General features: G+C 44.2%; 1 long non-coding RNA gene across 1 annotated transcript; it reads left to right on the top strand.

The window, feature by feature from the left end:
• The first annotated feature begins 5,644 nt into the window (after positions 1-5,644).
• On the top strand, positions 5,645-25,246 carry LOC146813433 (uncharacterized). The gene is made up of 3 exons (XR_014966034.1): positions 5,645-5,829; positions 22,762-22,997; positions 25,113-25,246. It is a non-coding gene; the product is annotated as an uncharacterized LOC146813433 (long non-coding RNA).
• The last annotated feature ends 460 nt before the right edge of the window (positions 25,247-25,706 follow it).

The following is a 25,706-nucleotide window of genomic DNA, read 5'->3' as shown; positions in this document are numbered from 1 at the left end:
TAAAATATCGCATAACTGTTTAAAGCTTATGATATTTTCAGTGGGTTTCAACTCTTTCACTGTATCACTACCCTGTTTACGTGCACGGACTAATTATGAATGTTTCATGCCTTATCTCTGTTAATACCCCGGTTCGCAATCATGGACAGGAGACCAAGGTACATAACGAGGGAAAGGGTACTTAGGGGCGTTCCTTTGATTGGTGCCTGTAAGTCTTGTCACTGCGCTTTCATGTCTCACAGTAGTGCGTTTTAATTGATCAGCGTGATTTAACGTGTGTTGTGCGTTCCGTCGCTCAGATTGAGTGTGCACTGTACAGTGCCCCGAACTCAAGCAAGGCCAGACTAGAGTGCTCCTGTATTTGTAGGCACTCTACGGTCCCCCGGGGTACAATCCGGCATCCATTCCAGTGCTCTTTTTTCACATTAGTGGTGAATAAAATCTTGCACCCTGATTGGTCCCTGCGTTGCCACATGACCAGTATTATTGTCTGCACAGCACACATGGTGGTGCTGAGCCTCAGCTCTGGCTCCCTCACCAGCTTGTTTACCTTTCCATGCTTGTAAGGTAATTATTCCTAATAGTGTACAGAAACAATGTTAGGCATTCTTATACTGGATACATGGACAATTCAGAAATGTGTGGTTTTAATGAGCACGGCACTGGGTCTGGCACACGCACTGCTCTCGTGCGAGCAGTCGCACTTTACTCAACCCCTTGGTTGCGCCCAGCCCTAGGTCATCCGTTGAGTTGTGGGTGCAGAGTGGCTCACTGCCCCGTTGTCATCATAATGCTTTCTTCAGATCGAAACTTGTTTATTGACTGGCTTTTTTTATTAATGCTACTCCCAGGCATTGTGCTGAGTTGGGCAATTCATACAGTTGGGTCGATGCTAGATGTAGGTTTCTGATTCATGTTCAAGGACATATTTTTCTGTGCTCCATCACCAAAGTTGAAAGACATAGTTTGATGGCACGCCTGTGGTCCACAGCACTGAACTGCTGCTCCCGGGGGACTGTGTGCATGTTGGCGTATCTGCATTTGTCTGCACGAGTGGGTGTGTCAATCAGTATGTTGTGTGTGAGTGGGAGTGGTAATGCTAGTGTCTGTGTTCTAGCACAGCATGGGCAGTCCCCCTGTGGCTGCCAGCGTGACCTGAGCAGTGGCATCTCTGGACATATATAAGATCTACTGCTTTGCATTTTGATGCACACCTGAGGCATTACTGGGCCCAAAATACTGTACTGAGGGTGGTATGATTGACATGCAGTCGACACCCATTATATGATGATTCTAACCTATGACACAGTGCAGTCCCTGACATTATTGAGGTGAATCATTCTATATTGTGGGCCTCCTTGGAATTCCAATGCTACCCGTGGCATAGTGCTGGCAATTCATTTTATATTCTAGTCATTCTTGGCACAATGGTGCCTGGCTTTGGTGTAATGATGTCCACCTTTCTGACACTAAGAATCATTGGCATACCCCTGGCAAAAATACGCTTCATAATTGGCATTTTGTGGGCATCCTTGATGGTGTTCATCCATGGCATAATTCTGACCGTCCTTGGCATACTGTGGACATTTTTGGCATTATGGAGCCCATGCATGGGTCATTGGGGTCTCCTATGCGGGAAATCGTTGGTATAATAAGATGCTAATGTTTTGAACCAATGGTGTCATTTGCAACGTGGTTTATGCTGGACATTCACTTTAAACCAGACCATGTCCCACATTTTACAATGCCAGTTGTCATTTACAATGGCAATAGCTTTAACTCTTGTTTTAGATTGCAAACTCGACTCGAAGGTATTGGAGCACTTTACATGAGCACAAGTTACAACACACAAGGTCACATTCATTTTTGGTGGGCACGGGGATATCAAGTGATTTTACCAGAATCACAGGATGTTGAGGCGACGCTGAGATTCAAATCTTGTTCCCCAGTTCATTAGTCGGCAGCTTTGGCCGTTACGCCACATTCTCTTGATTTGTTGAACGGAGAAACCCATTCATGTTCTAGCGATTGACTTGTGAGGAGTGAGGTGCTCTTGGAATCTCAATAAACCTGTCGCCCAGTGTGTGCTGATGGTCCAGTGCCCTGCTGGCGAAGGACGAAAGTGGTCTTGGTTTGCTTGGAACAGCAGTGTCAATGTTAATGGTGGGATACCCTTAAAGAAGAGTGTAGGGAACTGCATAGTGCCAAGAGGGCCGCCATCTCCTGCCTGGGATGGCCATCCTGGCGCTTTGCAGATGCGTGTTGACAACACTGCACTAATGTACAAAAGCATCCGTGTGGCACAGTGGACTCTTGGGTCTTGCATCTCATTACTCAGGCGTGTCAGTTGTCGCTGGTATGGCTGTTGCAAGTCTTAGCACGTTGATGACCAGTCAGTGAGTGAGAGAAGTTGTGTTGTCTTGTATATGGAGTTGACTGTCTTTGATGAATAATTGTTGAATTGTTTTTGGGAGGATGTCTTTAGCTCATGCAATTTGAGACTTTCTTAGACATCTGCACCCAGTGATGGCTTTTAACCGCCCAGTCGCAGAAAAAGCATTTGCAATGCAATAGGTCTCGCATTAATACAAAATTTAAGGTATTGGCATTGTAAATGACAATGCCTTTTATTTATGTTTTAAAAACCAACACATAAATAAAAGGCATTGCCATTTACAATGCCAATAGCCCAAACTCTAACAACTGCGAGACCTATTGCATTGCAAATGCTTGTTGTTACTGGGTGCCAGTTTCACAGCAGTGTTGCAAAATTGGCCCCCTGTAACAAACTTGCAGCAGCAGTGTTTCCAACTATCATCCCCCCACAAACCCCCCTCCCCCTCATCCCTCCACCCCCAGGGCCAGTCCGACTTAATCACCAGGGCTGATTTGCGTTCCCACTCCGGCCCTGAACACCATGTCATTTCCCTTATTTACTATGCACACTTCATGCATTAATATGCATTAGAAGCAGCTTTTTCTAGATGTATCTTATTGACTGCAGCTTATGTTTTAGAATGTTCATTGGCTCACAAGAATGATGAATTCCTGGTTCAATCCTATTGTGTCATATCTCACTACTGAATATGTGTGGCTTTTCTGTCTAAATCCTCATATAAGATAACGTTTTGGGGATATATGCTATGATTTTCTTTGACTTGCTGACTATGCAGACACTATGCTAGTCTGTCATTTGATCTATACTTAAGCTTTTCTGGTTTTCCTTTGAGGCCAGAGTATATGTTGGTTCTCTTGATCAACTATAATCAGTTACGGCTGCTTGCACCAATTAGGCTTATTGCTTATCAACAATGCCAACTCAGGGCTATGTTTTTTTAAGTGGGTGATTTCCCATATGGCGACCATCAGGAACCCAGTCATAAAATACTGAAGTTATACAAAATTACAATTGGCTGAGCAGATGACTAGCTCTCCTAAGAGGGCCTAATAAGTATTCTCATAGAACACATCTTCTATACTCATGGTTTGTCGGGGGTAACCAACACCAACATTCTGGCCTACTACAGTAATCTGTGAGATTCCATGTAACAAAATATCTATCTGTAGACTTTAATACAGAGTAATAACAATGCACCTTCGGATGCCTATTGATTTTAAGATATGCTTTTCACAATAAATACACCAGGTCCGCTGCCTTTATCGTAACAATTCATAATAAACATATAAGGCCAACATCCATCATCACTGACTAGCCATTATCAGCTCAGTCCTGCTGTATCGAGTACAAGCTTTGCAGCATTACAAAAAGTGCCAGACAAGCATTCTTGTTAGTGGAAGCACACACATTCGGCCCAATCAAATTCCGTACTCGGGACACCACCATGTGGGTGGAGCCTAAGCCCCTGTCTCAATGGTACGCTGAACGTTCTCTATGTTTATCACATATGGTCTGAAGACAGGTGCGCTGTCAATCCACACCGAGGAATGCATGTAGATTAGTGTAGCCTTGGGTATCCCACACTGCTCTCAAACACACAACTGCACTCTGAAGTCTAAGGCTAAAGATGGGAAGGGAAGGGAATGTGCTGAGCCTGGAAAATAGCAATACATTCCCCATAACTGTCCTCCTTCCATCTGTGCGTCTGCCAAAAAACAAACAATGTAAATTGACTGCATATTTAAGACACTTTGACCGCATTGCTGTTAATGCTGCATGTGTGGCCCCCGAAATGTGTCATGTAAGCTTGATGATTAATGGGTGATAGTGAGTCTCCTCTGGGCTGATATACTGCTGCCGGCTCAGACAGTAGGATGAACAAACACCATAATCACAGCTGTGTAGAAGGAAATATTTTTTTCTGCTGTAGTACACAACTTCTGCACATTTAAAACATGTCCACATGTCCACCAACATGTGGGCAGAGCAAATGTCTCTCTCTCTCTCTAGCACTGTCAAAAGCTCTTTTTTAGGTTGATCGTGTAAGATCTGGTGACAGCTGAGCTCTCAAGCGAGATCCAAAAACCGTAAACTCAGTACAGTCAAGCCCAAGCAACTCACATTGGGTTCAGTGCACAGTACTGCTTGGGCAGTAAAGTTCTGCTGCGGTGGTCAAGATAGGCTTTCTGCGGACATAAGTATTCGATTCCACATCACAGAATTAGGAACGCTACCATATACTTCTGGAGGTGGAAACTGCGGCTACGATAAATGTGTGAGGTTGAGTTCCTGCTGTCTGAAGTTTTGGGTAGAAGTGGGAACGTGTGGTCAGATGGGAGAAGCATCTACCAGGATATTGGGAAGACGATGAACATCTATAAAGTTGCAAACTTGTGGATATTCACATTAATGCCCAATGGTTTATCCTTATAAATGTATTCCTAAAAGAGTTGTAATATATTCACAAAAGACGCAGAAAGGTTCCATTAGCACCGCCATGTTTTGTTCATAAATTGAATCGCAAATACACTTCTGCAGGAGTAAGTATTGGGGTTAAGGAGTCGACAAGCAAACCTATAATTTGCAAAGATTTCCTAGAGTACTCCCGGGCATTGTGCAAATCTGCTAAAATGCAGGAGGGATGAAATGATGTGGTGATTTGCTACTTTTTTCTAGATTATTTAAGGCTTCTGGTGATCAGTGGCGGTGCTGCAATTGCGCTTCTCTGGAGCACACACCCGCACATGAGATCCCCAGAGAATTTCACTGTCCTTTTACTGCAACAACGTATCACAACACTGTGCTCTTCACTCATAGGCCTATGGCCAGGAATGGAGAGCTGCCCCTCCCTGTTGTAAGGTGACTCCACCTCTTTGTATCAGATGATATGAAGACAAGGGCTATTCCTGTCTGTTCCTGGAGCGGAAACATCTTGTTGCCTCCTTAATTTGCAAGGGTCTTTGTGGAACTGGCCATAGATCTGTACATTCAGTGGCCTCATAGCTCCTGGCTATTGTGTCAACAAAGACTTCCTACAAGCCCAGAGGTGGAGAATTCATGAACAATTGGACTAATAATTACACTGTGTATTGGAGGTTTGGTTCATTTTCAGTGTTTGGCTTTCATGGAACTGATCTCTTCGGTGACGCAGAAGCTTTTGAATTTGAGCTTCTTGGAAACATGAAAATCTGATAAATATAGGCTTCCGAATCTCAATGTTTCCATGACGGCTCCTGTGTCGCGACTGAGGCCGCTCCTTGGTTGCGTATATATTGCGGCAAAGGATTATGGATTGTATCCATCGCTAGCTCCTCACTTTTGAAACCTTCTTGAGAGACAGACGCTACATACCATGAGGGTCCTTCTGCTCCTCGCCGCCTTGCTGTCCCTGGCGTTGGCCGCCCCGCCTTCACCTCCTCCTGGAGCTCCTGGTGAGTGGCCGGGTCATTCCCTCCAGAAATATTATATATAGAAATATATGGGCTCATTTAGAGCCCGATGGTGATGGGGAACTCTCAGATATCTGGAAGGAGTGTTGCAATCAGAAGCCACCAGTGGAATTGTCTTGACAATGGGTATAGTGTGGTAGAAGAGAGACTTTCCTCTGCAAGTTGGGGACTTTGCTTCACTTCTCTGTCCCAGATCAGGTAGAGCTTCCTTCTTGAGTTAAGACTGGACAGGGAGGCGGAGATGGAGTCAGGGGTCCTCGGGGGGTGGGGGGGAATTAACAGTTAGTGAGAAGTACATGAAGGGCAGGTGGTGGAGCTTGGAGAGGAAAGGAGACAAGTAACTCTGAGACACAAGACTGAAGGAAGCCATGGACCTGGACAAAAAGGGAGGAGCATTAAAGCACCAGGCACCCGCGTAAAGAGATGGGAAAAGGTCACGAACCCGGTCCATAAAACTCATCCTGGCCACATTTAAGGCTGTCAGGAACCCCCAAGAGGATTCCTTGCAGGTGTACATTGAGCGTGAGTGTAGAGGAGTCTGCAGTAGTAAATCCCACACAAGGGGAGGGATGTGCTGAACACACGGAGTGATTTACTTGTAAGGTTTCACAAATCAAAATGTGACCCCTTTCCAACCTGCAGATGGTTGGCAATGGGTGAGAGTAACTCCCATTCCAGGATGTGAAGGGGCAGCTCACCCCAGATCTGGTTAGGATGGAGGCGAAGGGCTTTCCCTACCCGTTTCCTGTAGAGAACAAAATGTGCTTGTGCACAATCGTCAGCCCCTCCCACTCTGCGTAATTGTACGCTATTGCGCACTACGTACAGTTCCACGCAGGCAAGCCAGCCTTAAGAATGTCACTTAACAGATGTGAAAGTACAACTGGAAACCTGTGCCCTTCAATACATATTATTACACCCGATTCTGAATAGCAAAAACTCTAAAAGAATGTTTAGGAGGAGTCACAGGACTCTGCCCATAAATGTGCACAATTATAAGAAAGGTACATTTACTTGCAATGCATCAAAATCCACTCCAAACAACAGAGCTCTCCAAACCACTGTCCAATAAAAAAGTTAAACATTCAAGGGTAGTAACTCTGGATTCGGGCATTCTGACTTTACTTGATAAAGGGCTGATAGTGGGTTCTGCTGTAATTCAAGCTGAACAGTGACCAGCACCACTGACTCGACATGAGGCTCAATCATGCATGTATGGGTCTTACAAGAGTCTTTAAACTGGATAATTAAGGCGCCCAGTTTTCCATTTTTACTGATTTTACAGATAAATACAGAAAGAAAACAATGTTTCCTTTTCGATTTAATTTTAAAAGCAGAAAAATACAGAACATTGACCTTAATTTGAGTGACTCTCCATGCATGAATTCCAAGCCAACGGCTGGGCAGACTGACAGCGAGGGGAGTTAAAAAACTGGTTGAGATTCCCCTAAATCAAGGCTGTCTAAACATATATGTGTTGTATAATGCTGATACTTTCATATAGGTGTGTTGTTTTATTATATTTTGCTATTTAATGTGTTAAAACTTGACAGGCAGCAAAGTAGGAGTGCATATTTCTCTGTTAAATTATTGTGGAAATATACAAAATCTAACTTAATTTATTCAGAAAACACAAAATAAATATAAAAACAAATAAGATGGTCAAAAAATAAATATGGGTAAATACGGATGGAAATGTTAAAAAATAAACACCATAAAACCAGGAGCCCTATGGATAATGATGCCTGGAGCACCATGGAAGGTGCAATAACATTTTAAGCAAGTCCAGAAATTAATTATCTGATGGTGATCGAGACAGTAGATCCAAGTCCCTACTTAAAATGGACGCTGATGTCCACAGGCAATGTCTTCTGGCGGTGAGTAGTTGTATCCCAGGTAATACCTTCTAGTGGTGAGTAGTCATACCATAGGTAATGTCTTCTGGAGCCGAGTAGTTGCATCATAAGTAATGTCTTCTGGCGGTAGGTAATCAAATCATAGTTAATGTCTTCTGACGGTGAGTAGTCGAATCATAGTTAATGTCTTCTGGCGGTGAGTAGATTGAAAAGCCTTCGTCATTGACTAACAGCCGATCATTGGTCCTAGACATCAGACCACAGAAGCCGGATGCAGGCTATAAAGTCTACAGTTAGTTTTGCTGGCTAGAGACTGTGCAAGAAAAGATGTTTTTTTCAGCATATTCTGTTTCAATCGAGCCTTGATGATGGGATTAAGGATTTCCAAAGAGTTGAGTCTTGCTACCAGAAGGCTCGACAATTATTCACACCCTCTTCTCTGAATGGTATTTTAACACAGCTCTCCTATCGGTCTCTTCTGCGTGGATTGAAAGAGGCTTCTGTCATAGATTTAACCTGTGTGTGGAGCAGTTCTCATGCTTTTCAATATTTGTGTACTGGTAACATGGCAAAAATAGGGAACCTGAGAAAATTCATCTGTCTGTGTTGACAGCTGTGAACGAGGGAGAACTGTTAAACTGCTGTGGAGATGTTGGGGGGTATATTTGCAAAGCTGTACTGTTGCAGGGTGTTTGAGAATAATGCAATAGAATTTCTGAGCTGTTGTGGGAATTGGCAGAGGAATTAGGCAGGATTACTGAGTCAAATATATATATGGATATGTCTATTACCTATTGGGAGCTGCCAGTAGGTAGTTATAGTTAGGACCTAATTTCTATTACAAAGGTGATTTTCAGTTGCCTCAATCTTTAGCCCCTTTTGGCAAATCTTCGCTAAATTTTCAAAACTATTACGCTACTTACTTCGGCTACTGGCTGGAAATATTCAGGGTGGTCCGTCAAGCGGGAGCTGAGAAAAAGGGGGGGTCACAAAACACGTTTACCCATGTTAATTCCCATAGACTCTTTAGCCACACCTGCAGACCAAACTGCTGAACAGAATTACACCAAATGTGGTAGAAAGATAGGTTTTGGTCTGCAGCCCCTAGGACCTCCACCTCCCTGAGGCTCAAATAAATTAATGTATGGGGTCTATTGCAGACCCCTAGCCCCGGGGACCGCCACCTCCCCGGGGTTAAAATACACATTGTAGGGGGGCCTGGGGACTGCCACCCCCAGGACTGCTGCCTGCTAATTCCCAAGGTGTCCACCTTTGGGAGGTAGCTGTTTGCTTTTGGCTGGTCGGAGCTGACAGCTGAAAGCAAACATAAGTCAAACAGCTCTCCCTTTCAGAAAGCAGACTTTTCAACTGTTTCCCTGCATGCAAATATGCGTGCAGGGAAACAGATGAAAGCATTGCTTCCGCAAGCAGGGAGCTACTATTTAAAGCAGCTTCCTGCTTGCGGTAGCAATGCTGGCTCCCACAGGAGGTGGGGAGCCAATAGGGATTGCAGGGGCAATCAGGCTCCCCACGGTCCCCAATGCTGGTAACTGGGTGCCCTAGGTGGGCTCCAGGGCATCCAGCGTTACAAGGCCAGGCCACGGGGGATGGGGTCCTCAGGGCTGAAATTGGCCTGGGGAGAGCGGCCACAACAACACCACAGTCACAGCAGGACTGAATTACAAATATGCCTGGTGCAAACTACTGTTTTACAAACATTCCTGCTGCAGCATTAATTACCAGCATATCATGGCTAGCTCAGTGTGTTATTGATTTTGTTACAGACATTTTTTCCTTACTTCTGGTCCCCATGCGCTGCCGCTGAGGAGCAAGGTGCGCATATTAATATCTTTTGGGATTAAAAGCACTTGCTGTACACCAACTGAATTGTCCAGCAATGTTCAAGCAATGCAAACAAATCAAAGTTAACTGATGATTAATATTGCTCCTGTATAGAGATTGTACTTTTTACAGCCCATAAATTAGCAAAAATTGTTAATGAGCTTTCAGCAAAGATCATATGTCTTCCATCAGGTTCAACATCTTCTTAGAGTTTCTCATTGCTCAAATTAATTTCTCATATTAATCTGCTTAATGGACTACATTTCTTTCCAGAACTAGTCTGGCACCTAGGAAAAACTATCAGGGTTAGGAATCTGCAGTTAGATGTCTCTATTAGATGGACAAGTAACGTAAATTTGGTACCGCCTTATCTGGTAGAGACATAGTCTAAATTCAGATCCCTTCCCATTCAGACACTCACACACTCACTGATCCACACAGGCACTCCTACACCCACTTACACACCCATGTACACACAGATACAGTCTCTCACACACCCAGCCAGAGACCTATACAGCATGACACACACCCATAAACCCACTCACATACCCAGGCAGAGACCCATGTAGCCACCCACACACTGACTCACCTACCTATACAGCAACTCACACACACTCTGAAATGTTACATGTTAAAGTTAGGAAATAAAAATGAATGAATAACCTTCACGAACACAATCTAAGGGCCACAAAAAACACAGTAATGGAAAAAACAGGATAGCTGTAACCCAAGTTGCTGGATAATAGAGCCGTTAAACAATGAAAAACTCAAGAGTACACTTTTCATGGATATTTTTTTCCCCTTTTTACCCCTCACCCCCCCTTTACCATCACCCACACCACCACCAAACCCCACCCCAGAACACACCCTCCTCCCCCCCTTTACCGCCCCCTTTACCCAACCCAAGGAGCTTGGGGGCTATCGCCCCCTTTGAGGGAAAGTCGATCTCCCACAAGACCCCCCCCCCCTCGCCGTCACAGTGAAAGCCACGAATAAGGGGAAAAGCCCCCAACAGAGATGTAAGCACACAATCGAACCAGGCTAGAAGAAGCCCAATAAGCCCGTATAAGGTCGAGGAGGCCTAAGACTGAGACACCACCTGTTACTTATTATGTACCCAAAGACTGTAAGTATTCATTGGCCTTAACCTCAGAAAAGAAAAACTGTGTATGCCCTTTGAAAATTACTTTAAGCCTTGCAGGATTTTGCAAGAATATTTGTGCCCCCTTCGCCTAGGTGGTATCGAATATTATTGGGGTCATCTTAAGTTTAATTGCTCGGGTTTTAGGGTAATTGCTTTAGCTAATGAGGAAATTAGTTGTATGTACTCTTAATATTTCGGGGCTCAACAATCTAAAAAAACGAAAGGTGCTAGCTGGGCTTATTAAGTCACAAGGCTGGGACCTAGTTTGTTTGCAGGAGACCCATATTTCATGGGCCCACAAGGATTGGTTGGGTATATTGGGGATGGAATTATTGTGCTGCTCTAGGCAAACAACCAATACTAGGGGGGTGGCCATATTGTCAAGGAAAGGGCTATTAGAATGTAGAAGAAAAAAGGAGGATGCCTGGGGGCGGTGGGTGATTGTGGAGGTGAGGATTAAAGGGGAGGGCCTCACAATTTGTAGTCTCTATGGTTCCAATTTTGATGACCCTGAACTGATGGATTCAATTAATAACGAACTGTCGCTTTGGCCACAACCCCTAGTAGTATGTGGAGATTTTAACATACATTTGGGGAATGAGCTTAATGAGGGTATGGGCCAGCCATACAGGGGGCGAAAACCTAGGGTTTTTAAGGCCTTGCAGGGACTGATACAGGATCAGGGACTCTGTGATGCCTGGGCTAGATTAAGACCTCATCAACCCGGGTACACGTTCTTTTCGTCACCCCATAGTAAGTTGGTACGGCTGGATTATTTTATGGTTTCCTATTCATTATTGGCTGAAGCTCATGTGAAAATGTTACCTAGAATTGTATCGGACCATAATCCGCTCATTCTGGAAATGTCCGGTAGTTACTCTTCGGTTTTTGTTAATAATTGGTCCTTTGATAGGAAACTTCTTTTGGATCAAGAATATTGCATTCATCTTGAAGAATGGATTAAAATGTTTTTTGTAGCCAATAAGGGATCTGCCACTCTCCCTATGGTTTGGGTTGTATTCAAAGCTGGGATTCGTGGGGAAACATTAAGCTTTGCTGCATATAAAAGGAAAAAAGCTAAAGATGAACTGGATCGTAATATAGCCATTCTAGCCGAGGTAGAGAAAGAAATGACATTTAAAATTAAACATGAACTAGATCTAGTGGATTGTCAGGGAAGACTGGCTATTAAACGACCATCAATATACCAACATTTTGCGGAAGATGTAGCTTTAAAATTTGAGATACATAAGAGAGAGTGCTACGAATTTGGGGAGCAAACCGGAAAGGTGTTAGCTAATAGATTACATCAGAGGGAGTCCCAGAATAAGATTGGGGAAATTAAAGATCTGCGTGGGAAACTCCAGAAATCTCCCACAAATATAAGACTGGCATTTAGGGAATTCTATCAGGGACTTTATAGCAATGAAGAGACTATATCTGCTGAAGGATACTTGGAAGGGATAGAAAGGTCGGTATTGTCACAATGTAAAAAAGATTATCTTGGTGCTCCAATTATCTGGGAAGAAGTTGAGTTGGCACTCCTGTCTCTTTCCCGCGGAAAGGCTATGGGCCGAGATCGAATCCCCCTCGAATTTTATATTATTTTTCACCACGTGCTCAAAAAGGAATTGCTTGCTATAATGCAGGGGGCTTTTGAAGGTGCACCCCCAAACTCGTGGGCAAGGACCACGATTGTAGTATTTAAAAAAAAAGGAAAGGACCCCCTTGAGCTTTCATCTTATCGCCCTATCTCTTTAATAAATTCTGATAGCAAGGTTTTTTCTAAAATTCTTGCTATCCGGTTGGGGAAAGTCATTGCCCCTTTAGTTTCCGTGAGACAGCATGGTTTTATTGGTGGGCGAAGCACAACGGACCACGTTAGGCGGGTCATAGCATTATTTGATTGGGCTCAAATAACAAGATCCCAGATGAGATTGGCCCTTTTAGATGCCGAAAAGGCGTTTGATAGGGTGTCATGGGACTTCTTATGGGCAGTATTAATCTGGAAGGGCCTTCCGATTATATTTATCGAAGCGATCCAGGCTATAAATAGGAATGCCCTGGCTACTATTAGGATTTTAGGTGGCGAGTCCGATGAATTTGTGGTTGGCAGGGGGACCCGTCAGGGCTGCCCCTGCTCACCTCTTTTATTTGCATTGTATTTGGAACCTCTAATCTCCAAATTAGAGACAGATTCTCTGATATTTCCGGTGGCCTCCCCGATAGTGGCCCCTAGGGTTCTGGCATTTGCGGACGACTTGGCAGTAATATCGTCTGATATTAAAACTGCTTTGACTAGAATTGTAGTTAATACTAAGGCATTTGGTGCTGTCTCAGGCTATAAACTAAATCTGAGCAAGACTCAGGTTCTTCATTCAGAGGTGGGTATCCCGCAACAGGTGGAGATTGTGTCTGAGGCAGTCTATTTGGGCATTCGCATCTCTGCAGATGTACGGAAAATACCCGAGATTAATATAGACCCGATTGTGGGCTCCTCGAATATGCTCTTACAAAAACTTAATAGATTACATTTATCACTATATGGGCGGTCCAATGTACTGAAAATGGTAATTCTTCCAAAATTCCTCTATTTATTTCGTGCCATACCCCTGGTATTCACGAATGAATTATTCAAGAAGACTGATAGAATGTGTTCACGCTTTATGTGGGGATATAAGAGAACTAGGAGGGCAATTAAGTGGCTTAATTTACCCAGAGTACGTGGCGGATGGGATTTGCCCAATTTTAGATTCTATTACTGGGCCTCTCTGTTGCAGCATTTGGGGGTCCTAATATCGGGGGTATGTATGTATGACCCTGCCTTTACACCGTCAATTTATAGGATGATTTTAGGTGATAATGCTCGGCATCTCTTAGTAAGGTTTCTAGAGCCAAGTTATTATAAAAGGACTAGATTCAAGGTCCTGGAGGCCGCCTTTTTGATTTGGAAAAAGATATGCACTATGTATAAAATTCCCCAAATTTCATGTTTGACCCCTTTTAAATCTATAGGGGTTCTCTCCAGCATTTTTGAAGATGCGGTGTCCCGGCAGTGGGAGCAATCGGGGATTTGGGATATTGGGCATCTATACGATTCTGGACAGCGATTGTCTTTCGTAGAGCTACAGAATAAATTTAATTTGGGGAGGGGCGATTTATTTAAATATCTTCAGATACATAGTTATTTGGATAATGCCCGGGCTAAAGGCCTTTTTCAGGAAGGGCGAAATAATTTTCTTATTCTGATTACAGCTAAGTGTAAAATAGGACAGATCTATAGATGTCTAACATCAGCTCAACCGGATGATCTAGAGACTCACCAGGAAAACTGGAAAAGGAAACTTGTTGATGTTACGATTGATATGCAGTCAATGCTGGAAATGGCTAATTCAGTTCTACTTGCGGGAAATTTGAGGAGTCAGTTTTATATGTCCATTTTTAATTTGTATTACACTCCTTCAAAAATTGCTAAATGGAGGACGGGAAGGGGGGACAAGTGTCCTAGATGCAAGCTTTATGCCGCAGATTCTGTTCACATGTTTTTCGCTTGCCCCAAGTTGTCGGACTTTTAATTGGAGGTCCAACACTTTCTTAATGCTTCGTTAGGTATAACATGTAAATTGACTCCAGAAGCTGTACTGTTTGGGGTAGTAACCCCCGATGGTAATGTTGGGGCACGTGCGCCAGTGTATCGATTTTTATTTATTTGTATGTCTGTTGTGAGACTTTGCATTACTTCCAAATGGGTCGATTCGGCTCCCCCTGCTTTTGGCAAATGGAGAACTAGGATATTGGCTATATACCACCTAGAAACTGCATTGTATAGGCTTAAACGACCGGGTAAAAAAAGATTGCAAATGTGGGAATTTATCAAAAAATGGTTTTGACTAGTTTTTTTTTCTGCTGCTGGAAATGCTTAAGGTCGGGAATGTATTTTTTGTCAATCTCTTTTATTCAATGCTTGTTCATGGATATATGAATAAAAAAAAATATATAAAAAAAGGAAATAAAAATTCCATAAACCTTATACATTCCCTAAAAAAACAAAGGTTAGGAAATAGAATTTAAAAGATCTTAGAAATTCACTGAAAAAAACAAAGGTTACAGGGACGTTATAATTATGAAATAGAATACAAAAACAATAGAAATTCACTGAAAATAACAAAGGTTACAGGGATGTTATAGTTAGTCTCATATTTTACTTGTGAAAACACAAAGAAATTCAGCAGTTATAGTTACCTGAGCTAACTATAACTTAAGCAACGCAATGCACTGCTTATGACCTCACATAATACATATTACATCACTCATGACATAGATAGATAGATAGATAGATAGATAGATAGATAGATAGATAGATAGATAGATAGATAGATAGATAGATAGATAGATAGATAGGTGGTCACCAGTAGGTAGTTATAGTTAAGACCATGTTTCTATAGACAAAAGCTTTTTTTGCCTATATCTTTGCCGTCATATGACGAATGCTCACGTACTGTTCCAAAAAAAGTGACACAGTGAGTCTTGTTGTGTATGGAAAGTTTCAGGATGATCTGTCAAGCGGGGGCAGAGAAAAAAGGGAGTAAAACAAATCGATTCCCCTTGTTGATTCCCATAGGTGCTTTGAATGTGACTAAAGCCCGAACTGCTGGACGGAATTACACCAAATTTGGCAGGAAGGCAGATTTCAGTTCCCAGATCACGCTTTGTTATTTGATGTACATCTGTTCAGTAGTTGTTGAGAAATTTAAGGGAAAGCAAATAATTATATCTGGGAGGAGCCAAAGCACAGATCTCATGTTGAGATCTGATTGCCTGTCAGCACTTCAACCAGGCAGTGCTGGCAGCCGCCTTGGGATCAATATACATGATGACACCCCATCGAAATGCATTGTAGTGAATGGCAGGTTTTGAGGGTCACAAAAAGGAGAAATCATTTGTTGATGGCACCATACTAATTTCAAGAATTGTGGTGTATTCTAAGGTGATTTTACCCTGTGAAAAAGCTTTCTGCTGGGATGAAGAGAGAAAACTGTGTTCTCATGATTTGCCCATAGAGGTTATGGAAGGTGCTCCAGAAGCTAAAACAAGATCATATTTTCTGTAAATTCATACTATCTTTCTCATCTGTATGCAAATGAAGTCTGACATTCTCTGTAAATCATGTACTTCCAACAGGAGCAGCCGCACGTTGATTCCCTTGTGTTCTACTGCAGCCTGCCAGAGCGTTCTAAAGAACGACTAGCGTGCTGACAGTGTGACTTATGACTAAGATGGCCCACTTGAATCCATCTTGATTGAATCAAACTGGTAAAACTTAAAATATTTAATTTAAAGGAACAAAATGAGGGGTTACATTTTGCCATAGAAAGAAAAAATAGGACAAGTTTTAATAATGTCTTCCTCTTCTATTTCATTAAAACATTCTGACATATAGACTGAAACATGTGCTTTCAACACAAGCAGCAGACTGCCAGTTAACTCCCTTGTGATGAGAAGTTTACTACAGTGTTCTTATGAGCAACTAGAGGGATAACATTCTGAATTTATGACAAAGGTGTGGCACATCTGACCGCCATCTTGATAGAATTGAAGTAGAAAACTGGAAGCATTTTCTACTGAAGACACTGCAGTAAATGAGGAGATTAGGGAGCTTCATAACAAATATGTTTCCCAAGATGGCCACCAGAGAGAAAAGAGCCTAAATGTAGCACAGACATCACCCAAATGTGGCCCACGTATACCCCAATGTCAAAAGTGTGCAAAACACTTAATTGGTTTTTGTTTTTTTTTTGCAGTTTTATATAGCGCAAACTTGACCCAAAGGTATTGGAGTTCGTCACATGAGCATCAGTTACATTACATTCCTTTTGGGAATGAGACATGGGGAGATTAAGTGATTTGCCCAGAATCATAGGATGTCGAACTAACTGACGCTCAAACTTGGGTTCCCAGTTGCAAAGTCTGCAGCTTTGGCCGTAACGCCACCTTCTCTCCCCTAAGTGCAACATATAATCAAGTGATCAACTGAATAAAAAAACATCAAGATAGCAAATAATTTAAAAGTGCTTTGTCGCTATTTGAGAACTCAGAAAATGTGTCCTCATTTTAGTATTTCAGAGCACTAACCGTGATCTCTGTGGGAAAAAGATCCTCTCAATTTTATAAATTCTAAAGGAAGTTCTTTAGGTATCACAGTTTTGATTACATCAAGGTGACATTGGGCGTACCAAACTTTTATAATAAATATAGAATTGTTGGACCTAAAGACCTAGGGTAGCTTGGCTCAGGTGGAAAGGCCTCGTTCCAGAGTAACATGTCGTGCTTGCATCACACTCACCTCAGCACTCCAGCGTATCACCACTAAAAACGACACTACACCAAGGAATTATAAAAGTTAGAAAAGCTTTATCTTTCCTTTTATCAGGTTTCTCTTTTCTTTCAAATGAAACCCATCAGTTTTTATCTGCACCACATTAGGGTCAAAACATTTCATTGTGGTTAAATTGGCAGTACTTAAGTACCTTAGCCCTGGTGTAAAATCAAGCGCGCCACCTGGTGGTCAAACACAGCACAGCCAATTTAATAACGCTTTAAATAAAGTCATTAAACATAGTGCTGCACACAGCAATTTCATAGCGCCTCAAATAGAGTCATTAACATAGCGCTGCACATAGCAATTTCATAGCGCCTTAAATAGAGTCATTAACATAGCGCTGCACATAGTAATTTCATAGTGCCTTAAATAGAGTCATTAACATAGCACTACACTTGGTAATTTCATAGTGCCTTAAATAGAGTCATTAACATAGCATTACACTTGGTAATTTCATAGCGCCTTAAATAGAGTCATTAACATAACGCTGCCCATGGCAATTTCATAGCACTTGAAGACATGGCCTGTGACATATCACCGCACCCGGCAGAACATTTGCGCCTCAAAAGTGGCCCTTCCGCTTAGCGGCGTACTCAGTACCTCATTAGCGCTATCCCCGGCAAGTACATAAGGCCTTAACGGGACTCTCTGCCTGGGGCGAGGTCCTCGGGCCCCAAACTCCCTTGTCCTGGAGCCCTACAGAGGCAGGAGATGCTGGTGAGGAGGGTCCCGGGTCAGGGGGAAATGTCGTGGTTCACTGGGCCTCCCCAGGGGAGGGGCGAACTCTGGGCCTCTCTACGGCCTTCCGCCCGCCTCCCCAGGGGTTACCTTTCTCCTCTGCCTTCTTGCGCTGGTTTTCGCCCCTCACGGGCCTCCTCTCAGTCAGCGCTCCACTCGGCGCGGTCCGGAGAGGTGGTGGGGGCTCTGCAGGACTCCAGACGGCTCCGGAGTTTCCCTCAGACTTCCAGGGCCCGCGCCCGCAGTCGCCAATGCGGTGCGACCTGCGGGGGCGCGGCCCAGTCGGCAAATCACACGGCGGCGGGGGCGGCGTCTCGCAGTCTGCCCCGTCACGTGATGGGGGGAATCTGCTTCTCGGCCTTGCGCGGCCTGGTGAGGCCTTTGCAGGATTCCAGTGGGCTATTCTGCCTTCTGACAGCAGCGATGGGGCCCCGGGCTTCTCCATGGGCCCCGATGATTATGGGGCGATCTTTCCGGCCCTGGGCCGCAGCAGTGAGCTATTCTTTGGGACAGCCCCGACGGGGATGGCACTAATTAAGGGGTGGCCTGCAGTTCAGGGGTGGCGAAGTGCTCGGCGCCTAGCGCCTCCTTTTTCCTCACAGCCACGCCCAGGCTCAGGGCAGGTTGGTTGGAATGCGGCAGGCCACACGCCAGTGGCGGAACAAGATAGGGGGGACCCAGGCACAGTCAGGAAAATGGTGGATAAGGTCGGAGATGGTAACTCTCTTCCCCAGTTCTCTTCAGGGGTCCTGACTAGGCGGGGAGCACAAAAAGTTGGCGTGATCCCAGGGTCAGAGGATGAAGGCAGGGCTAGGTCACGAGGTGGGGGTAGTGTCAACCGAGGGGGGAGAAAAAGCAGGCCCTAAGAACAGTCAGTTCCCCCCCTCCTGTGCTCCTACCTCCCCACTCAGGTGCCTTCCTCCTGACTACCTCAGTTCACACAAAATGGCCGTCGCACCTCACCTCTATATATAGCCTGGGCCCTGACTGGCTAGAGTGGCCCAGAAGGTTCTGGAACTCCTCATGCCAGCCTATGGCCCAGGTTCTGAGGTGACAGTTTAGGCCACCATTTTGTGCAGGAGCTCTCTCCCTCCATCCATTTTAGGGAAGCACCTTGCGCCACACCATCAATTAGTGATGATGTGGCACCCAGAGCCTCTAAGTCAACACCAAATAAAAACTAGTGGACAGAAAAATTAGAGGGTAAAGGAAGAAAAATGAGGAGGGGACAGCCAAAGGGCTGGCAGGTCTAACAAGAATGTTAGCAATCTAGTTGTTTGTTAGAATACTGTGGGGAGGCAGATGTCAGGGGCACGGACTCAGATAACTGAAGTCAGCAAGGAGAGTGCACAGGAAACAAGTTTACCATGCTGGGCAGGCAAAAGGGGCAGTGGCAGCACAATGGACAATGCAGGGCAGAGGAAAGGGGAGGCAGGGCAACAAACCAACCATGCAGGATAGGCAGGAGGGGCTGTGGGAAGATACCAGACCATTGAGGGCAGAAGTAAGAGGCAGTGCCAGAACAACCATGCATTCCAACAGATGCAATTCAGGCAGGAGACTCCCGATGTTATTAGGCCCAATAGGGATTTATTTTATCTGTCTCCTGCCTAAAATATCCTCTTTTTCAATGTAAGTCAATAGGGAAAATCAATTCCCCAGGTTTTTTCTTCAAAATCTCTCTCTTTCCAAGTTCAAAATGTTTGCAAGTATGGTACATTGGAACACTGAGGGCAGGAGGAATGGGGTAGGAACATGGACTTGGATACCAGAGGGCAGAAGGGACATGGGTTGGGGCACCAAACTGACCTTTCAGGGCAGGCGTCAGGGGTTGCAGCAGCACAATACACCACATAGGGCAAATGGACAGTAGTGCAGTACAACAGACCATGGAAAGCAATAGGGAGGGGACAGGGCCATGCACATGGACAACAGAGAGCAAGGGCAGCAGGATGACCATACCAGACAGACAGGAGGAACAGTTGCAGCATAACCGACCTAAATAGCAGGAGGGAGGGGGCAGGGGCATGACAACGTACCAGATCAGGCAGGAAGGAGGGTATAGGGGCCAGCACATGAAAAATTGAGTGCAGGGTTTTGGGGGCGGGGTGGGGTGGAGCAGCAAGTTGACCATGGAGGGGAGACAAGTTGGGCACTGGAAGCAGAACAGACCATGGAGGGCAACAGTGATACTCTAATGGCATACACACAGACCACAGAGGGAAGGTGGGAAGGTGGGAGGGGCCAGTGGCAGCTGACCATACAGAGCAGGTGGGAGAGGCATGGCAAACGGGAGAGTCAGTGGCAGTGCAATGGCCATAGTGGGCAAGAGGGAAGGGGCAGGGGCATACGTAAAGGACAATGGAGGACAGAAGGGATGGTTAGGGGCTGGACACAGGTAAGAGAGTGCAGGGGAAGGGGCTTCATAACAGACCATGTGGGGTAGGTAGGAGGATAAGTTACAGCACAACAGAGCATGGAGGGCAGAAGGGAGTGACAGCAAAATTCACCATGGAGAACACTAGGGAAGGGATAGGGGCATAGAACCTGGACAGGCAGGGTAGAGGTGGCAGGAACAGGTGTCAGTCATCTGACCATGCTTGGCAGGTGGGAGGGGCTGTGGCAGCTCAACAGAACACTCAGAGTAGATAGGAAGGGCAGTGGCAGGTCCACGGAACATGGTGAACAAAGAAGAGGGAGCAGGGGCAGGCACACAGACATTGGAAGACACGGGAAGGAGGGTAGGGGCAGCATGCTAAGCACAGAGGCTAAGCAGGAGGGCAAAGATGGGGCATAGAATTAGGCAAGGGAGGGCAGGAGGAGTGGACAGGGGCATCAAGCTAAATGGAGAGCAGTGGCAGCACATCAGACCATGCAGGGCGAGCGGGGGGTGGGTTGGAGCATGGACTCAGACAACAGACAGGAGGGAGGAGGTGGATGGGGCAGCAAGCGAAATGTTAATGGCAGACAGGCGGGCAGTGGCAGAACAACAACCACAAAGGGCTGTAATGATGGAGCTGGGCATGCTTGTGGACAATGGATGACAAGGAGGAGGGGAGCAGGAGCAGCAAGCTTGGGTGGGGGCAGCACAATGCCAGGCCCTGTGTCCAACTCCCTCCCCCACACCGTGCATTGCGATGGGCATTTTACTTAATGATAAAACACCCTAGAAATTCACTGAAAAAAACAAAGGTTACAGGGATATTAAAGATTAAAAATGGAATTTTAAAAATCCTTAGAAATTCACTAAAAAACCAAAGGTTACAAGATGTTATAGTTAGATTCAGAATTTACATGCACAAAACCCAAAGAAATTCAGCTGTTATAGTGAGAGTTATTTCAAGTAACTATAACTCATGCCCTAACCATAATTTGCCTATTTTGATACCGTACCCGCATCTGCAGCTTTTATTCACTATGGCTCAAACTAACATAGTTTGTATGAAGTATCCTTTGTGACAGTAAGATAATTTAGTAATTCAAGCACCTGCTGCTGAGTTCTGTCGCTTGAGTTGGGTAATGGATCGCCTGTATGCAGTATGGAACTCCTTAGACTGTAGTAAGTGTAATATAAAAAACAATAGATTCTCTTTGTTAACATCAATGTAAGGCAGGAGGTGGGCATTCCCACCACCAAAGGAAAGTGCTGCTGTACCAAAGCTATGCCACATAGAATAATCTGCAAGCCACTTGTATGTCTTGGGTGATAGTAGATACATTTCCACTTGTGGGAATTTCTCATTTCCACTGGCCCTTATGGTATGACCTCACAAGAAAGAGCCCATTGGGCAATTCATCGACTTTCAATCCATGAACGGACATAGATCTGAGGGGGGGGTGCTCAGGTAAACAGAGCAGGGGCAGTCGGCTGCAGTACATGTCACTGTTAATCAGTGGATTCTTTCTTCCATCTCTAACCTAGAAATATGAATGTCTGTTGTCCCAGTTCCCAGAGATCAAAATGTATCACTCATACTGACATATGCCATATAATGTGTTAAAAAACATCGAACAATCTTGCAGAGATGGTGATGGCTAACATATTTCAGTAGTATGCTTAAATGATCACATCATTTCCTTATTCAGGAAACTGTATGTACCCCTCTCCCTTCTTTGAAAACACAGAACACCAGACTCTGACCAAGTGAAGAATCTTTTCTATATAAAGCACTCTGATATACAATGCGGGTCAAGTTCCCACTATATAAAACTCCTAAAAAAAGAAGAAAAAAAAAGATGAGATAAGGCCTGAAGGCACCACCAATAAACCGAAAGGTTGAAAAGGTACAATATGAGAGTGGTTTGACAAAGGGAACCGCCTCTTCTCCAGAAACCACAGGAATCTGTATGATCCTCTCCCATCCACCTCTAACTCAGGCTCTGATGATACTGCTTCTAGTCCCTCATCAATCCATCTCCTGCCACCCAACCCTCCCCCTTCCCTGGTCTCCTGTGAACAATGCATACTTAGTATGGTTCGCGAGAAAACGGTATATGTTGCACGGGGCTGTCCCAAAAAATGGTTAGCAATCTGGTCTAAATGGAATGTATACCGGGGGGGGGGGGGTTATGTGAACCACCGATCGTCTCGTCCCCAGAAGACCACTGTACAGTTTAAAGAATTGCAATGCATATATTGTAACGTTGCCCACTAAGGCGGAAAGTATGTAATGACACGTGATCAAAACTGATGCAAAAGAAATTGTAAGGTGCAAGGGTGTATAACATGACCAAAGTTTCTCTAAGTTAAATAAACAGAGTTTTTCAAAAAAAAACAATGCATACTTATATAGACATATGCTACTCACAAGCTCTAGACGCTCCTGTCTCCCTTTTCTGATAGCCCTGCTAATTTATTTTCATAACTGAATGCTCACGGAGGCTGAATGAAAACCTGAAAAACCTGGACAAAGAAGTGACTGATTTCTTCATTATTTTTACTTCTCTCCACACAGGGCCTCCCCAAGGCGGTGATGGCAAGCCACAGAGGGACATTCCAGCAGATGACAAGCCACCTAGGGACATGGCACAGGATAATGGCAATCATGGAGTAAATCCAGGTGAAGGAGGTAATAAGGCAGAAGGATCAGGGCCACACCCACCTCCACCACAAGGCTCTGCTGGTCCACCACCACCTCCTTCAGGAAAGCCACCAGGAGCCAAACAACCAAAAGCATAGTTTTAAAAGACGGTAAGAAAAGGAATAATCCATGTAAGAAGCACAATCTACTAGGAACATGCCACTTTAGTTAGAGTGTATGTGTGTGTTTGAATGTCTGTGTATACGTGTGTATGCATGCAGATGTGCATGTGAGCCATCAGCTAAATGCAAATGCGTTTTTGGGCACATATGTATGCTCTATATGGTGTGTGTATGAGCAAACGAAATGGACAATTACTAAACTGCGCTCAAATGGGGGATAGTGCATCCAGGGTCCCTCATCATCATCATTCTGATGGGAGGTATGGTGCATTGGGTGTTCCTGGTCATATGCATATAGCCATATGCAATTTAGCCTTGGTTCTGCTGCAATGGAAACAGACTATAACAGCCAAAACTACCAGGCCAGGTCAATTTAAACCAGGATACGGGTGGCCCAAGATTGATTTTGGCCTATTTGGATCTCCTCAGTCAGGTGCAACTTGGTTCCAGTGGTGCAGTGAGAAGGGATCCATGTATGGGTACACTACTCACACTTAGGGCATCAGAAGGAAGTATGCAAAAAAGTAAAACATGGAATGCATGAATTAATCTCAGCCTCTGGTAATTACTCAGACCACATCCCGGTCCATTGTTTATGGCCACCATGAAACCTAGGAATAGACCCAGCCATTTGCAAATCAGTCTTAGTACTGCTCCAGTAAGAACAGTTTTAGGGTTTCTTGTTGCTCTAGTAAGAACAGTTTTAGGGTTTCTTGTTGCTCCAGTAAGAACAATTCTAGGGTTTCTTGTTGCTCCATTAAGAACAGGTCTAGGGTTTCGTGTTGCTTCAGAAAGAACAGGTCTAGGGTTTTTTTGTTGCTTCAGTAAGAACAGAGCTAGGGTTGCTTGGGGCTCCAGGAGGAACAGGTCCAGGGTTTCTTGTTGCTCCAGTAAGAACAGGTCGAGGGTTGCTTCTTGCTCCAGTAGGAACAGGTCCAAGGTCTCTTGTTAGTCTGATAGGAACAGGTCCATGGTTTCTTGTTACTCCAATACGAACAGGTCTAGGGTTTCTTGTCGGTACAGTAGCAGCAGGTATACGGTTTCTTGATGCTCTAGTAAGAAAAGGACTAGGGTTTCTTGTTACACCAGTAAGAACAGGTCCTGAGTCTCATGTTGCTTCAGTAGGAACAGGTCTAGGGTTTCTTGTTTCTCCAGTAGGATCACGTCTAGGGTTTCTTGTCGCTCCAAGACAAACAGGTCTAGGGTTTCTCGTTACTCCAGGTGGAACAGGTCTAAGATTCCTTGTTGATACAGTAGGAACAGTTCTAGGATACAATCACTCAAAAAAATAAACGTAGTGGTCAAAGCTGTCCTGTGTAAATACTGCCTGCTTCAGGGATACTGGGGCCCTTCATTACCAGACAGAGTTGAGAGCTCAGCTCTTACATAACAGCTAGAAATGTGATATTCAGATTAATCTTAATATTTTTATTTGATTACAGTACATAAAGTGTTATTGTAAAATTATTCTTACATTTAGCTAATCCATAGGTATAACTCATAAAGACATCAGGTTTCGGCCATCAGCTAAAAACATGGGTCATTAATCCGGATAATATTAATTAAAGACTGTGCCCTGGTTTCGGCACGATTTCCTGGTTCACAAAGACAAAGGGATATCAGCAGTATAAAAAGCATGTGGTGAAACCAGTTACTTGGTAAAATTTCATTAGAAATCTCTGTCCCTGGTGGGGCATGTCATTTATGGCTGTTGGTATGACAACCTACATATTAAATAGATTTGTATGGAGCCGTATACATTTAACTCTCAAACATCTGGGGGAAGCAAATGGGACTTTGTGTACTGATCAAATATGGGAAATTAACAGGAAATGTGGAGATTGCATGATGGTGAAAATGCAATGTATGTAAACAAAACGTAGTGATAAATTAACGCATATTGCTTAGTTCTTTCTTTGAAGGCAATCATTATTTGCACAGTAAATCAGATTGTCCTGTGTTTTTACTTTGTTTCATGAGCTCCTTTTTCTTATACATTTCAAACATGACAATAGACATATTTTACAAACTGCCCTTCAAATGTAGCACAGTTATTATAAGGTATGCATAGATAACATTTTCTTTTGTTCTTTCTAATTTCAGAAATGAACTGAATCCTGGGTCCCACCTCGATGGTCTCAGCCTCCAGTTCTGTGGAACAGAAGATTGTCCTAACCAGGCTCTGATTATAAGAAATAAAACATCTTCTAGAGTCTACATTTAAGATGTCACTTGTTCTTGTGTTTTTGATTGGCTTGTTTTAATTTCTCTTGTAATGTTTCATACATAGGAGAGGAAGCATGGAAGAGATCACACCTGTGCAGGATTTAGAGGATGATTCAGTTGCCATTGGAGGGTTTATAGTTAACCAAGTGATCAATGCAAGTCTGATCTTGGCCAACTTACCCGTGTAGAGTCCCTGTCCACCGGACAACACCTCGTCACCAGACACGAATCACTGAGGAGTGTCTATCACAACTCTGTTGCACCCACCCAGAGGTCCATGGATCCAGTACTGACCTTCTCAGCCATCCCTCAACTGAGCTTCCAACCCATCAATCTCCCTGTCTGCACTTGATCCTGTCCCAACCCTCACTCTTTCTTGCGCTCAGAGCACTTTCAGGTGCTCATCAACCACTCATATATCAGTCAGCGCCAGAACTCAATAGGGTCCAAACCCAAGCCCAGATTTATTAA

This window comes from Triturus cristatus, chromosome 7 (genome assembly GCF_964204655.1).
Source record: "Triturus cristatus chromosome 7, aTriCri1.1, whole genome shotgun sequence".
NCBI lineage: Eukaryota > Metazoa > Chordata > Amphibia > Caudata > Salamandridae > Triturus > Triturus cristatus.
Note: the sequence above shows the minus strand (reverse complement) of the source record. Positions and strands in the feature narration are given on the sequence as shown.